Source organism: Lycium ferocissimum, chromosome 9 (assembly GCF_029784015.1).
Source record: "Lycium ferocissimum isolate CSIRO_LF1 chromosome 9, AGI_CSIRO_Lferr_CH_V1, whole genome shotgun sequence".
In the NCBI taxonomy this organism is placed as follows: Eukaryota; Viridiplantae; Streptophyta; class Magnoliopsida; order Solanales; family Solanaceae; genus Lycium; species Lycium ferocissimum.
In genome coordinates, this window is record NC_081350.1 from 53,277,015 (window position 1) to 53,286,128 (window position 9,114).

Sequence of the window (9,114 nt, forward strand, 5' to 3'; positions counted from 1 at the left end):
GACCCTAGCCTTTGTCATTTGCCTTCCTAGATTCCTATTCCACACTTAGAATCACTAGAATCTAGATAGAGAAGATGATTCTTGTGTTAAAAATCTTGAAATGGGTTTAGACTTCTAAAATAGAAATTAGTGGTGAAATTGACTAGAATAACCATAGTGTTTGATGAATTCGCTATTGTTAAGCTTATTTCTTCCATTATTAATGGTCAATTTGAGGATTGAAGAATTAGGGTTCATACCAAATTTGGGGGTTTTGCTTTAAATTCGAATTAGACTTAATCTTGAGTTGTTTTAGCAAATGATTAGTGGGTTTGATCACCTAGAAATTGCATGTTCCATCTTTCAATTTCCCATTTTACCCTTGTGGGCTCGTTTCCTCGAATTTCTTGGGTAAGAATTTGACCTAGGTAGAAGTATAGCAATATGGGTGTTGTTGACACTTAATTTTTGACCTCCCATAATTTATTTTAAGTGCTCGGAGTGCTTGGACAGTAAATAAAATCAGTTGCGTACCCTAAAGGGTCTAGGTAAATTTTTATGAAATCATTTGGTATAATATCTCACCTTTTTAAATTGATAAAAAAAAGTCTCCAGGGTAATTTTAATTTTTATAGGAATTAATTATATTCGAAGAATTTTCTTTTATTATTGAAATTAATCAAAGGGGCAAGAAAACCGTTTTTGATAATCATTTGTCTCATTAATTAAATCGAGGAAAAAATAAGATTAATAGATGATTTTATTCCATTCTTTGTCAAGGTATTTTTGAGTAATTGAAAGAATTGACCATTTTTACTCTTTAAATCTTGATTCTGTGTGCATTTGCCTAGTTGATTAGTTTCTCTTTTATCTGGTTAATTAATTCAAATTAGTATCTGCAAAATGATTTTTATTTTATTTGTGAGTCATGTTTTAAATTATTTTAAGTCCTGGTGGACTAATAATTAGTTTTTCTTTACTTATTTATTTACTAGTTTATTTTTTTCCCCTTTTTTATGCATATATATATATATATATATATATATATATATATATATATATATATATATGTATATAAACCATGTATATACCAATATACATGGTGCATATACAATATATGTATATATACATAACAAGGGAATAGGCCCAACTCCTTTTTCAGAAAATAAAGGACCAAGCCCAATCCAATAAGGACTAAGACCAGGTCCGTTAAGGGATTAAAAGGGAGGGAGAATTATACTCCTCCCATCCGTTCACAAAAAAGACCCTAGGGGTCTGTTTGAAAATAAAGGAGAGGAGAGGCAGCTAGGGTGAAACCCTAGCGCCACCTCCTGTTCCCACCACCAAACCCGCCTATCGTCGGTCATGTCCCATCGTATTTGGCTAGTAGCGTGAGGAGAGAAGGCGAAGACATTAATGCTTTGTCCTTCTCCCCACAAAATAGGGCCAAACGAACCCTTAAAGGTACAATCCCTTCATTTTTTATTTTTTCTGTCATCATTGTTAATATAGAGGCTTGTAAGCCATTGATTTCGTTGTTAAACCTTGAATCTGGACCGTACATTTGAGTTTGTGAGTAGGACTTGCATAAAATTTGCAAGTCCCACATTGGTGGTAGTAGATCTTAAAACCATTCTAGGGTTTCTATTTATAGAAACCCCCATTCATTCGAGTAAGAGAGTTGGAAACCACATATACATTGAAAATTTGCCATTTTTAGTCTTAAGAGTTCCAAAGTCAAAATTTTCGTTTTAAGCTTAAGCTTCTTCAAGTTTCCAGTTCCAAAATTCATATTTTTATTGTTGTTAGTGTTGGTGCTGGCCTGAGTTTGGAGTTAGAACATAAAGGCTTTCTAATCCATCGCTTGTGCCCCGGTTTCACTCACAAAAGATAAATACCTTTTAGTTTAATGCCTTTTCTTATTTTATGTCTTGTTTAGTTCATAAGATTCTACTTAGGATAGTACTTTAGTTTATTGCTTTCTTGTTTATGTTGTGTTTAGTTTAGTTTAGTTGATGAGATTCTGTTTAAGGTAGCATTTTAGTTCATTGTTTTTCTTACTTGAATTCTGCTTATGTGGTGCTTAGTTAGTCGGATAGTGCGAGAGTTTTATGATGAAGATTAAGTTATTGTTCTTTATGTTCTGTTCCTGTTTGGTGGTGTCTACATAGCATAACTGTATGGTCTATGTTGGGGTGTGAGTTTAGTGTATTTGCTTGTTATCCTTTATATCTTGGTTTTGCTGACACTATCCCTAGTTAAGGTATGTGTATGGTTTAGGGCAGATGTTTAAGTCAATATGCTTGGTTCATTCTTTTTTCTTTTAGTTTTATGTCCCCATTGTGCCTAGTCCATGTAATTGCTTGTGGTTCAAAGCAAAGCTCAAACCTGATGTACTTGTTGTGATTCCCTTTTTATCTTGTCTGCATTTTTGCTCACTTATGGAGTCTCATGGGAGTTATAGAACAATTTTTCAAACTGAGTATATTGTTTCTGGACTCAGCTTCTATACTCAGCTTCTTAGTCTGGATTTTGTTCATGCTTTGTATGAGTAGTTGTTTCTTTTTCCTTATAACTAACATAGGCTATAATACTAAGCTAATGAACCTGCCTCACTTAGATTTCCATTTAGCTTCCCTACTTGCACCCTTTGCTGTTCAGTTGTGATTGCAGACCTTTGAATATGACTTGGGGCCATAATTTGAGTTGAGAGAATTTGCCTAATGTGGATTTCCTTCTGAACTTTCCTGCTTTATCATGATTGTCTAAATATTTTTTTAGTGTTCTATGTAAAGGTCTGGGGTTGGGTTCATGCTAGTGTACTTCTTAGTATAAGTCTTACGTTATGAATTAAGGTCAAGATGGGTCTATTGAAGCTAGGAATGGTCTAATCCCGTGTATCTCATGTAATAAAATTAGGTTCATAAGGCTAGTTTGAAGTCATAAGCTCTTTTGCGTAACTTGATTTGCCTTGTGTCTTGTTATTTCTCAGTGGGAGTTTTGTCCTGGTCTGGGGATTGATAAAGGGGAAGGGCCAAGAGGTTTGTCTGAAGTAGGTTACCTAATCTGGTCATTGCTTGTTTTATGTGGTAATATGTTGGTTGGGAGTTTGATGTCTTGAATCCAGTTGATCATAGTTTTTCTTGCTTGATCACATATGTCATGGGAAGAGTGAGGTCCTGTCATGTTAGAAGCTTGGTATCTTTGAGTCAAGTCTGATCATTGTTTGACCTATGTGATTATATGTTAGTTGGGAGTTTGATATCTTGAACCAGTTGATCATGGTCTGTCCTGCTTGATCACATGTGTCATTAGAAAGTAAGCTTAATCTATATGTGAACCCATATAATCATTGCTTGTTTGATGTAGTTGTGTGTCAAAGGTAGTAAAGGCTCATCATGTTGAGCCTCAACCTGGTTGCTAGTGTCTTAGATAGTCATATACTTGTTGAAGAGATTGAAAAGTCTAAGAAGGAGTGGATCTAGTTTAGGTATCACATTGCCTTCTCTGAAATAATTTGGTTTGTTTGAAAGTTGAAGTTGTCATGTGTTGGGCACGGAGTGGAACCATATACATTCTCTAATGGTGTTTTGATTCCAAAACTGGTAAATGCCCTGTGTGCTCTTTGTGGATTCCTATTTGTTTTACTTGGCAACTTGTTTGGCCTGATTCTTGTTGTCTCACCTAAACCTTGCCTATTTGATAAAACTTGGCACTATGGGGTTGTAATAAGGTATATTGAAGCAAAGGTTTTTAAAGGGGGTGACTCTGGGGGGAAGAGCTTTGACTTGATCAAGGTGCCTCGCTTAGCTGTGCTTTTTGTTTGGTTGTTTCTGTTTGGGGTAAAAAAATGTGAAAATCTGTTAGACTGCCCCTGAGTAGAACATGTGGAGTGAGTGGCTGTGATGTGATTAATTCTAAAGGGTTTCTCTAAAGGTTGCTATAATAAGTTAGGTTCAGGACAGCTTTAGTGGCCTAGTTTAATGAAGAGAAAGGGACAAATCACTTAGCTTAGCAGGTTGGTTAAGGAGGATAGTTATTATGTGTTTGTTCTCACCTAGCAGATGGAGTAGGGCTTCTGATAAAAGAGACATAGAAAGGATTTTAGTGTTGATAGTCTTGGCTAGGAACGTATGCATGTGTGTGTGGTCCATGGGCCAGGTCTATGTGCAGGAAAACCTTTTCTTTAAGAACTTGCCACCTAGTTATAATAATAGGTAAATAAAGGATAAAAGAAAGAAGGTTGATAAGATCTCTGGTATTTTGTTGCAAATGTTGCCTAAACTTGTCCTTGTATGGTCTGTTCCTGGACACTGTGGTGTTTTTCTTGACATTAAGAAGTGAGTTTCCTTTAAAGAAAGTGGTAATAATGCTAAAATAATGGTATTGAAATCTATTGATTGTTTCTTTGTGTGGTTTGATCCTGATAAACGGAACATGTGTGCCCTTTCCTTTGAACTATAATGTGATAAAAAACAAAGATCTCTTCCATCATTTTAGGTTTAGTTTGAAGTTGTCAGGGAAGACTAGTTTGTTCCACCTATTATGTGTCCATGAAATGCTTGTTCACAGTGCATCATATCTTAACTTGATAACCAAGGCTTATTTATAACACAGACATAGTCTCGTGATTTAACTTGACTGTTATTGTGTGCTATATGTTTATAAGAGGGTCTTTTCCCAGTATTTACATTTGGATTTGATAACAAAGGTATCTAAACCCTGAACATAGTCCTCATGAATCAGTTAGTTTTGCTATTGCTTGGCGTGTATTTATGAGAAGCTTATTCCCAGTATTTACAACTAGTTTTGGTCACAAAGAGCCTTTAGACACAGATCCATGACTTCGTACAATAGGTGGGAAGTTATGACGGTTGAATGTTTGTAAATGCGCCTAAGGCTTCTCTGGTGTTGTTCTTGGATGATTAGGGTAAGGACGTTAGGATGGGGGAAATGGTTTTAGGAAAAGGAAAAAGGTGAGCACGGGCATGAGACGGAGGGAGTGACCGGTGGAGCCCGGGATCTCTTTTTGGCCGAACGGAGACTCGGGGAAAAGGAGATAGGGAGGTGATAACCCCACCTGTCCTGTTTCCCTCGGGGCACAGAAACTCTTCTTCCGTTTTCTTGGACCTTCCTGCGTGATCTTGGGACTCACAAAAGCCTCGAGTAAGGAGAACGACCCCTAATCATGTCTAACAGGGAAGGAAAGATACACCTAGAACCAAATAAGCTACTGCAAATACTTGCCAAGTCTGAGTGTTATGTGTTCCCTACCTTGCTCTTTTTTTTTTTTTTAAATCCTTTTTGTCTGAAAGGTTTGTAGGTTCCTAAGCCTTGTTTGTTTGCAATTGGTTGTGTGTAAAAGGAGAATGGGGGTTGATAGCTGTGCTATGTGAGCCTGAGTTCATCTGTGAGAAATTGAGAGTTAAGTGTGTTATGTGTGGGTCATTTGCTTTGCTGTTGGCTATATGCCCTTGTCTATTTTTAAATTCACTTTATCATGACTGATGTTTAAAACTTGCCACTAGGTCTGTTTGGTTTAGGCTTGTCCCGGGTATGATGTTTGGTCTCTTTATTTTGCGAAAACTGTGATCATCTTTGTCAATCATTTCTTGCTTTCTCTTCTCCCTCTTCTTTTGTTTGGAAAAAACTTTGGATTAGTTGAAGATATGTTAAAGGAACACCCCTTTTTTTAGGAATCAAAGTTGTTAACATATTGTTTAAGTTGTCTTGTCCATTGAGATTTCCCTCCCCTTTGCAAGGTTCTTGCAAAGTTCACTTGTATATTAGTTCAGGTCTTTGCTTTATGTGATCTGTGGTGTGTTGATAAAGAAGGGCAGTTTTAAGGGATGCCAGTTCTAAATATGTATTCTAGAAAGTTTTGAAGTTGGCCATGAGCCTTGGCCATCTATGAGGTCCTCCTGGGTTTTCTTCTCTTTCTTTCCTCTGAACTACTGTGTTTTTGTTCTGGACCTGTTTGTGAGCAATCTTGAATTTGACTGGGATAAGATGAATGCCTTCAATTGGACTAGTATAATCAGATGTGTTTCCCCTGGATAGTTGGTCTTTGAACCTTAACAAACATGTAGGATAGGTTGCCTTAACTTGGAAATCTGGGATCTGTCTTTTATGAGAAGTCCTGGGTCGAGTGACTACCTGAAAAGAGGCTAGTTGGTGTTGGACTATGAAATCTCTTGAACCTGTTTTGATGCACCTGAAGTATTCCGGTTTACTCCTCCTGTTTTTTTTTTTTTAGGGATTATCTTAACAAGTCTATAGTTTTGAGTGATCATCATCTGTATTCCTTTTGGAGCAGTTGTATACATTACCCTTAATTATGAAGCTGAAATTTCCCCTCATTATTTTCTTATACTTCTTTGGTTGTCTAGCCTTACTTAATGTCTTTGCTATTGTTTTGGTATCAATGTCTCCCTTTTGAGTATGGCACTTGGTTGTTTATTTGTATGAGTTTGCTTGAAATATGTCATTGCTCCCAAGTCCATACTCCGCACCTCTTGTTTGGAAACCTTTGGTTGGAGCTAGCTATGGCGTTGGGGTCGTCCGAGCCTTCTTGGTGTAAGCCATGCCTGGGGTTCTTCGAAGCCCCTTGAAACTTGTGCGACATCAAGGATATAAGGCCACAACTCAGTCCCCATGCCATTGCTAAATCCCCAACCAAGGCAAGCCCATTCGAGGAAAAGAGAGGCAAGTATAGAACAATGCAGGTACTTACTTTTTCTTTCTTTCTTTCGTGCTTTATATACCATGCATAGTCTTTATTATTTTAGTGATAAGTTCAGCATTTATAAACTAACCGGGTCCCCTTTTCTTTTCCTCCTCCACTTGCATGACCATTCGGGTCAAGACTAGCCTCAGGCCCAACAGGACCTTTATTCAATTAAGATCGAGTCCGAGAAGAAAATAAGAGTGAGGCGCGCAGAAGGCCCAACCATGGGTGAAAATGGCCACTAGGGGCTTGGTACGCCCCTAATTTTAATTTATTTCCGTATATGTATGATTTTATTTGTATGTAATTATGTGTATTCAACTCATATTATAGTGAAAAATCCGTATGATTGGAATTAGACGTCTTAGGATAACGGTTCTTATGCCGTTTAGTCGACTTTAGGTCCCCGTAAGCAACTTTTGAAAACCGCAGGCTCAAACATAATGACTTTTACAACTAAAATATAAAACGAGATCTTTTCAAAACAGCTTTCAAAGAAAATGAATCACAATTAATTTTCTAAGTTTGAATGGCAATCATGTTTTTAATAAGAGATACTTTCACAAAAAATGAGTTAATTAACTTAACGACTGAATTTTCCAAAAAATCAGTTTTAAATAGACTAATGCAACGCAATTGGCCTTAACTCGTATTGGTAAGTGGCAAAAATCTTTTTGACAAAATATTGGACCAAGTTCTCAACTCAAACAAAAAAAAACCAGATTTTTTTCCTACCAAAATATGAAAACCCATTTTTCTAGAATAAATAGAGATAAATGAAGGATTTTTAGCACAAATATTGTTTTGACCCACAGTTGGCCCAAATTAGTTTACATTTTCAGATGAGATATACTCGTTCAAATATAAAATCCTTTTATAAACGTTTAAAGAACCTATGCGTAATATAAATTTCCGGATAAGACTGAAACGTACCAATACGAGTCAACCCGAGCCCCGATGTATGAGTACAAAATAAATAACTCACAAAAAATAACAACTTTTCTTTTATTCTTCTTTACAAACTTATACTTATTCCTTATATATAAAAGGAAACTACTTACACTCGTATATAATAAATCCAAAACTACGATACCCTATAAATAAAGGGGATATATTTAAATTCTTCCAAAAAATGTGATATGCAAAAAACTCTCTGTGACAGTTCTTTTACGAGAAAATAAACACAAAATAAGCAGTCTAAACAAATATTCACACACTGGAATTCGAAGGTCAACCGTATAGTACGGATCCTAAATATTGGGGTGCCTAACACCTTCCCCGGGGGATCATCAGAACTCCTATCGAGAACTCTGGATTACGAAGGTTTTTTCACTGTATTTGAATAAACCCTTCACAACTGATTTTCCTAATTTCCTAAAAATTAGGTGGCTACTCTTTTTCGAAACAAGTCCGAAAGAGCGTCAACGATTTCATAGTAGCCTTTTTGCACCCTAAATCCGTGTGAAAAAGCGAACCGTTATAGGTGTCACTATTCATGGATTTTAATATAGAATTCGATTATCAATAGACTTGAGTACATGGAGGCATTATGAAAAGTCAAGGCCAAGGAGAGACGGTTTGAGGCTCCTGTTTGGTTTTTCAGGTAGGTTACGGCTTAACTTTCGGTTAGACTTCGGTTAGCGGGTTATATGTGTAGTTAGTGATTGTTGGAGAAATGTTACACCTTAGAAAATTTTCCGTTAGCGTACAGTGAATAGACGAGCGAGGGGTATGATGTATACGAGCTTTGGACAAATAGGAGATAGTAATCGATGATGCTAATTAAGATTTCCAAAGACATTCGGGTTAAGGAAAGAAAGTTGTTAAGAGAAGCGACTCATACGTTGGGTATCGGAGGAGAATTACCAGTATTAAGTTAATGATGTCTTAATGACCCTTTGAGGAAGAGTTATAACGTCCCTTAGAATGGTATTGAAGTAAGGAACAAGTGTTAAGAAGGTTCCGCAGGATCGGAGATCAAACGAGCGACGAAACAACTCTCGGCCCGGGCAAACATACGGCCGGACATGCGCCGTATAAGATCTACGGACCGTATGTCCGCCGTGGATCCGCCCGGCCAAGTCATATTTCACTTGGACCAAATATACGGTCCAACATACGGTCGATGAATTTTATACGGATTTGTATGTTGGTAAATATATTTCCGACGGGGCCCGAATGTGTATTTTATATAAGGGACCATTTTTCATTTCCATTTCATTTCACCTAACCTCACAACACAGAAACCTCTAGAGTGTTCCAAACACTTCATCCATGAAAATCCATAGAAATAAAGGATCGACAACAAGAAATCAAGAGAATCAAGTGAAGGAAACCATTCAAAAAGTCATCCAGTCAAAATCCCAAGAGAGATAAAGTAGGATTTTGGTGCTAAAAAGGGGGAATCA

At 36.9% G+C, this 9,114-nt stretch overlaps 1 long non-coding RNA gene across 1 annotated transcript; it reads left to right on the forward strand.

Annotated features, from left to right (window-relative positions):
- The first annotated feature begins 1,208 nt into the window (after window positions 1–1,208).
- LOC132031282 (uncharacterized) lies at window positions 1,209–7,057 on the forward strand. The gene is made up of 2 exons (XR_009408218.1): window positions 1,209–1,443; window positions 6,850–7,057. It is a non-coding gene; the product is annotated as an uncharacterized LOC132031282 (long non-coding RNA).
- The last annotated feature ends 2,057 nt before the right edge of the window (window positions 7,058–9,114 follow it).